The sequence below is a fragment of the Dromiciops gliroides genome, chromosome 1 (genome assembly GCF_019393635.1).
Source record: "Dromiciops gliroides isolate mDroGli1 chromosome 1, mDroGli1.pri, whole genome shotgun sequence".
NCBI classification, from domain to species: Eukaryota; Metazoa; Chordata; class Mammalia; order Microbiotheria; family Microbiotheriidae; genus Dromiciops; species Dromiciops gliroides.
In genome coordinates this window covers 663,360,716-663,368,702 of record NC_057861.1, presented here as the reverse complement: position 1 = coordinate 663,368,702, position 7,987 = coordinate 663,360,716, and positions in this window count along the sequence as shown.

Sequence of the window (7,987 nt, the reverse complement as noted above, 5' to 3'; positions counted from 1 at the left end):
TATAGCTTATATATTCACAGTAAATGCTTGTTGATTGATGTAGGGCATCCACAGTAAGCTCAATACCCTTTTCTGGGCCAGACACAGACTCCACAGATAGCTTATGCTAACCTTCTCATCCTACCACTATCCATGGTTGTTATGAGTCAGGTTACTGTGGGGAAAACTTGATACAGTGAAAATTAACTTTTTCTCCAGGCAGAATTCTCTATAAAGAAGCTGTGGACCCTTTGAGAGAAAGTCACTTTATGACTTGAAATGGGCCCCTCCAAGCTTTCCAAGGAGCCTCCTTGAAGGTTGCTTTTACTTGAATAAAGGGAAGAAATAAGGATGGAAGGAATAAAGGGAAGGAGGAAGGAAAGAAGGAAGAAAAGAAGAAAGAAAAGAAGGAAGGAAAGAAACATTTATATAGGATCTACTTTGTGATAGCCACTGTAAAAAGTTGTGTAAAAGCTAAATGTTTTTACAAATATTATATCACTTAATATTCAAAGAATCTGGCAAGGTGCATGCTATTATTATCTCCATGTTACAGTTAAAGAAAATGATAAATGGAGGTAAGTGACTTGTTTAGTGACAGTGAAGAAGTGTCTGAGGCTGGATTTGAATTGAGGTTTTCTGGACTCCAGGCCCAGCAAAAGGAAGGAAATAAGCAGTTATTAATCACCTAAAACATGCAGCATTATGCTTCATATGTTACAAATCTTCTCATTTGAATCTCATAACAAAGGCCTGGAGGTAAAAACTGTTAGTATTTTCATTTTAAAGTTGAGGACACTGAAGCAGAAAGAGATTGAGTGACATTCATGATATCATAGCTAGTATGTTTCTGATGGTAGATTTGAATTTGTTTTCATGATTCTAGGCCTATTACTCCATCCATTGCACCACTTAGTTGATCATTATGTTTTTCATAAAATAATTATATTTCTGAACCAGGAAGTCCTATGAATTAAAAATCCCAACACCTCCCAATATTGCATTTATTTTTCTCCTGAAAGCCTTTTCTTCCATCAAGTCTCAGCTCAGCTGCCATGTCTTCCATGTGGCCTTTTTTAGAGACAGGTAGGCCAAGATTCAACTGCTCCTTACACAATCTTTGTGAGCATGAAGTATTTCACTTGAATTATTTCAGGCTGTTTTCTTATCTGCAGAATGGAAATAATACCTGAAGCCCTTGTCTCAAAGGGAGGTAGATTGCAATGAATGATGTATGGCATACTATGTAAATGTCAGTTATTATTATTTGACAATCATCATCACCCCTAACGGAATTAATGATTCTTAAAGCACTTTCTTAATTCCCTGCAATAATAGACAAAGATCTTATATCTTTCTTATCTCTCTACATGCCTTATCTCACTAATTCCATTTCTTATCACCTTAAGAGTAGGGGCTATGACATTTTTCATGATATGTAGAGAGAATCATCATGGCATAGGGACTAGAGAAGTGGCCTCAGAGACAGAGAAATCTGACTGCAAGTCTTGCTTCAGACTCATACTGACTGTAATCCTGGAGAGGTCTCTTAATATTTCACTGTCACAGGAGAATCTCCAAGGCTATAAATTGCAGAGAAGATACTGCCCTGACTTGATAAAGTGAGTTTTCTACATTTGGCAGTTCCCCTATAATAATGAAATCATAGGACTAACCCTGATTCTCATTACATAATACCACTAGGTTTGATTGAGAGATGTGTTTTAAAAGGATTGTAATATCCTGGCATTGTGGGTTCAGTTGAGAAAGTTGAAATTAACTTCAATATCTTGGTGGAAACTGCCCCTAAATTTTTGGTGTAATACATCATGCTGTTTTGGTAATGGCCCTGAGTTTTCAAAGCTTGTCTTATTGGACTGGATTTGCTGGTTACAAAAAACTGCAAATGCTACAAAACTTAGAAAGGTTTTAACCATGGTCTTATATCTGCAGGCAAAGCTAGGTAAGGTCAGAGCTGCCAATTACTAGATGGGAAATATTATGATGAATTTTGGGGCCATACACACTGTTTAAGACCATATAAACAGTAGAAGGAAGGACCCCATTCTAATATCAGACATATGCACACATACATACACACATATATGTATGTATATGTATATATATATACACATATACATATATGTATGAAATATTGAATTATTCAATAGGTCCAGGAATCTTCCTTAAAAGATATAGATAGACATACCTCCATGCTTTATTTAAAAAATCTTGTATGATTTTCTCCCTTGTTCTTTCATACATCCTCCTAAAGAAATAGGTCCTTATTCTTTAATCTAGATCTTCCTTTTCATTGTAGAAATTGAAGAACCCATATGTTATCCCTCACCCTTGCTTGCACAAGTAAAATTTATAGAGAAGATTAAGTAAGCAGAAGCATCAACAGTCACCATTTTCCTTTTTTGGACTAATGGTGTTCGTGATTTTTTATCCATTTTTTCTTCTCTTTTAGATTTTTAAAAAAATCTTAAGACCTTATCACTTATTTCTTTCAAAATAGTCTCATTTCAAGCACATATATCTTTAGTGCTTATGTAGTCTGATCCACTTGCTCTTGAAAACTAAATTGTATTTAATACTTATTCTATTTCTGTAGAGGACACATCAGACACTGAGTCCTTAAGGATCCAATCATGATGATTTCACTATGGAAAGGTTAGCAGGCATATTTCTTTTTTATCTATTCAATTTCATTTGTGTACTTTGGGGGATGATCTGGTTGGACTGGATCGCATATCAGATAATTTCATTTATTCTTCATATTTATTTTCCCTTCCATCGTTCTTCACTCATTCTTCATTATCTTCTAACATCTTCCTCCACAACATTTATTATTATTTTTTATTTATTATTTATTTTTTTCTCTAAAACATTTTAATGATGTTATACTCTGAAGTAGTGTTGTATGTGGCTGTCACATCTCTTGTCTTGCCAAAGAGGTCAAATTTTTGGAGTGAGGCACTTCCATTGACTCTTCCCCTGCTTTGCTGTGGCTAGTGATTTATAAAATTTAACCTTTTATAGGAAATTGTGATAACTTATGTCAATATATTTGCTTTCATCTCCCATACTCATCTACATATATGCATGTATAGCAAAGTGTGTTTGTGGAGAGTTAAAATTGATGAAGTTAGACAAACAATATCCTACTATGTTGTTGTTTTCTTTTTTTTTTTTTTTCATCTTTCAACTTCTAATTTAGTGCTTCTTTTGACCTTTACAATGTGGTGGCTAATTAATAATAACTAAGGAAGCAAACTGAGCAAAATGATTGATTAGCAAATCAGGCATAATAAATGAGGCAGTAGATTCCCAGGCAGCCAAAAGACCCTGAATACAGACTAAGACAGATTTTCATGTATTAAAAATGATCAAATAAGAACAATTAATTAAAAGAAAACAGTTAACCAGGATACAAACCAGAATACAAAATTAAGCAACCTGATTCTCAATTGGAGGAAAATTAGGAGCTTTAAAAGTTGGGAGAGGGAAAGGGTGAGTTTCAATCAAGTTGGGAGGGGTTCAAGTAGATTTCAGGGTCTTTATTCTCCCAAATTTGAGAAATGCTGATTAATTTCATTCATCTGCATTTATGAAACAATACATGACTTATGCCATTTCTTTTTCCAATTTTTACTCTCCCTCTCTTATCTCTTTAAAATTTCTAGGAATTCTTTTTCTGGGGGACTGGGTCTAGTTTGCATTTTTCTTTGAGGCCTATTCTTGTAGCTGTTTTCACATTGTTGTCTTCTGAGTTTATGTTTTGGTCTTCCCTCCCTTTGTAGATTTTTTGGTGAAGAGTTTTGTACTCTATTCATTTTTCCTAGCCTTTTTCTTTCTTATTTTAAATTGTATTTATTTTACTTACTTTATGGACTCTATAATATAATTCTTTAAAAGTTCTGTAGTGGGGCAGCTAGATGGCACAGTGGTAAAAACACCGACCCTGGATTCAGGAGTAACTGAGTTCAAATCTGGCTTCAGACACTTGACACTTACTAGCTGTGTGACCCTGGACAAGTCACTTAACCCTCATTGCCCTGCAAAAAAAAAGTTCTGTAGTGATTGGTATTTTGATTAGAATAGTACTCAATATTTTACTCAATATTATAACTCAGTTAACAATATATTATTGCTCACTATCATTTGCAGTGTTCTGAAAAATGTTCACTAGTCTTTCTAACATAGGCTATTTTTTTACTATATGAAAATGGGAACTTCTATTTAAATAGTTTTTAAATGTATATTAAAATCAATGCAATAATAAAATTGCTCTGTGTTTCCTTCTGAACTTTCTTCTTTTTTCTTCTAAGTTTTGTTTACCCTCTTTTCTTTCCTTTTTTCTTTCAGTCTCCTTTTTTTATCTGTTTAGAATTTTATTTTCCAAATTACATGTAAAAACAAATTTTGACATCAATTTTTAAAACTTTGTGTTCCAACTTCTCTTCCTCCCTTCCTCTCTTCCTCCTAAGCCCCCTCCCACCAGAACTCAAGCAATTCAACATAAGTTATACATGAGTAGTCATGCAAAACATCTCTACATTAGCCAGGTTGTTTCAAGCACTTTCTACTCTTTTCTCCATTGGAAATTATTTCCCCCCAAAAAAATCATTTGATGCTTGAGATAATGTAACAAACACTAAGTGACCTCTTAGTCCCTCTCTTCTTGCCTCATAACAGCAGAATGGGACTAGGGTGTTGCAGGAGTTTAAAAAAAAAAGTAAAACAAGTTGCTTCAAGATCACCAAGCCTCTCCCTCAAGAAGTATTAAGGAGGCTTCTTGCCTTTTCCTCACCTTATTCTCCATCATTTCAGTTAAATTGCATGTCTAGCTTAAGCATCCCTGAGATTAACTCTAGGGGGCAGCTAGGTAGTACAGTGGATAAAGCACCAGCCCTGGATTCAGGAGGACCTGAGTTCAAATCCAGCCTTGGACCCTTGACACTTACTAGCTGTGTGATCCTGGGCAAGTCACTTAACCCTCACTGCCCTGCCCCCCCAAAGATAGATTAACTCTAGTTTTTTCTTCAGTTTTGTGTTTCTTTCTTGATTGTAGGTGATCCTAATATGGACATTTCCACTGTTGGAGATTAACATGTAATTTCAGAAAGGCCGGAGCTCCTGGGTCCTCTGTCAGCACTGGAGGTAACCTTTCTATACTCACTATTTTTAGCACTTTTTTGAGGTAAAGGAAACAAAGCACTGACTTTGAATAAAATCCTTGGTCTGCCTTACCAGAAGGATTGGACTTGGAAGGAACAGTTTAGACAATGCTGAACTGAGTTGAAATCTAAAATGGCTGTTCAGCAGTCTCACAAACTGTATCATGTCTTGTCCTAAGTATTAAATTCCTGGAAGAGTATAATAGTTATGATTAGTTACTATATCCTGTTTTGAATCTCTTGTCAATCAGTGCTTATGAGTATTTAAAGTCAGATTTTTGGTGGAGAGTAGAAAAATCCATTCCACACTTCAACATATTATACACTGAGCATTTTTCAGCTTCCTTTTGGAGTGATCCTAGTCATGAGCCAAACCTGAACTTTCAGCAAATTTTCTTGAGGCTTTGTTATGGGGTGTGAGGGGTATTATAAAGAGGCAAAATGTGTGAGGAAAAAAAAACCCAAAACAGCAGAGCTTAACACCTTTCAGTTGAGACCAAGATCACCAATGACTGAATTAGGTCACTACTTGCCTTGGTCATTAGTGAAAGAGTGGTGGGGACTAGACCCCAGACCTAGACCCAGCAATGGGTCAAATTGTTAGACATACTTTATCATTAATCCTTTGCAGTTATAATTAATCATTTTGTTAATTAGTGCTCTTAAGTCTATTAAAGTTGTTTTTCCTTTACATTATCATATTTTAAAATGTTCACTAAATTATACAGCGTCATCAGAAAATTCACTTCATTCTTCATTGATTCATAAAAGTCTTCTCAAGTTTCTTTAAATTCTTCCCATTCATTATTTCTCAGTGTATAATGATTTTCTTAAACAATAATTTATTTCACTATTCCCCATTTGAGGAACCACTCTGCTTCTAATTCTTAGCAATCATTTTTCTCCAAGATCAGGAACATACTTCCCCACAAAAACACTCAGAATCCCTGAGTGGGAAAGAATGGGAATGGGCAGCTATCCATGTGTGTAGTAAACACACATAGCCAAAGTAACTCATAAGTCTCACTATAAGTTTCTTTGCTATTCAACTGGGCTGACTTTTTTCTGAGTTGTCTATTTGTAGAGTTCAGTGTCTTCACTGGACTGGTTTCTCAACTGGGCTTGCCTGTGCTAGGGTTCAGTATGCTGGATAAGTCAGTCTTCTGGATTGGACTGGATAGGTAACTTGGTGATCATACCAGTTTCTCATTAGCTCCATTGCAGCTGAATAGGTCAGTTTGTAAACTGAGGCAAACACTACCTTAACAGAATTTAGATGTCTCTTTCCCCAAAGGGCAAGAATGGAGAATGCAAAGGTCAGTTCTTCCAGTTCTCAGGGAAGGAAACCATAGAAAGATAAATGCCTGTGAAATTAAAGGAACGTTTCATTAAGCAGGGAAGAAAATCTAACATGCTACATGGGTACTATTCAGTCTATGAAGCCTATTTCCAGCCTATTCCTTGACTTTGAACTTTATGTTAAAATTGGGCTCTGCCTGTCTGGAAAGGGGGAGGTACTACTGCAAGTTTCAGGCTTTTTCATGCTGCTGTTTTCAAACCTAATCCTGGAGGTCTGCATGTTTTTTGTGTTTTCAAGGTGGTGTGATCATGGGAGAGATGTACTCTCCTAATCTGTGCTCTGGTCTTTGCCCAGGAAGAACCTTTGCTCCTCTGCAGATATAAGTGCTCACGCTCCTCTGCTTTGGAACTGTGACTAGGTCCCTTGCTCCTTTTCTCCTCTCTGCCTTTGAGATGAAACTACAAAATATATATGGGCAATATATTTGCCAATCAGTGCCAGATGTACCCAAAGCCAGCAAAGTGTACCATCTAATTTCTTTCTGACCAATTGTCTGAACCTCTCACCAATCACTGGGCTGGGGGCTCCCAAAGCTGCTGTGGCTGCAGCTGCAGCTGATGTTGCCACTGTCAGGTATGTGGGCTCTGGACAGGTCTACATCCTGGTGACACAAACTTTTCCTGCTGACCTCTTAAATTTTCTTCAGCTAGAAAAATACCTCAACACCTTTTCTTGGCTTTGCTGCTCCAGAATTTGATTTAAGACATAATTTTTTTTAATGGAAGGGAATATTGGGAGAATTCAGCTGACTGGATGCTCCTAACCTACCATCTTGGCTGCCTGGCATTTTTAAAGTTCTTTTTGAAGGATGCATTTCAGTTGGAGTCTATAAGTCTTTAGACTTTCAATTTCTTATTAATAAATCATATTTTACCATGTTTCCATGGCCTGGGTTTGATTTGCTCCATTTTCATTTCCAAAGTCTTGATTCTTATTGTGCAAGAACCAGGAAAACAGCCATCCAAGTGACATTTTTTAAAAAAAATCTGTGTAGTAAAGTACAAGAGGAAACAACATTAAAATGTATGAATAAGAAAGAAGAGTGGTGTATCTCAGGAGTTCTTATAATTCAGATGCCAAGAGACTAAAAGGAAGAATAGAATGAATAAGAAAGATCTGTTGTGACTTCACACTGTCTGACTCAAATTCCTGAGGGTAAAGGTAGCTCCTCTGGAAATATAAAATGAGGCATGGAAACAAAGAAAGTATGGGAAATAATAGACATAATTCAAGTTCATAGGAAGTTATATGCACAACAGGGAGTACCCCCTGAGTGTCTCCCCTCTCCACCTCTCTGAATCAATTAACCTAGTCATGGACATTTAGGGGACTAAAGTGAGCTTTCATAATTAGATGAAGGAGAAGAGGGATATAAGTGAGGGGAAAGATACATTATTAATAATGGCAAAGTGACTGACATTAAAAGCAAGTCAGGATTTTCAGTACTTGAAATGTACTTATCAAA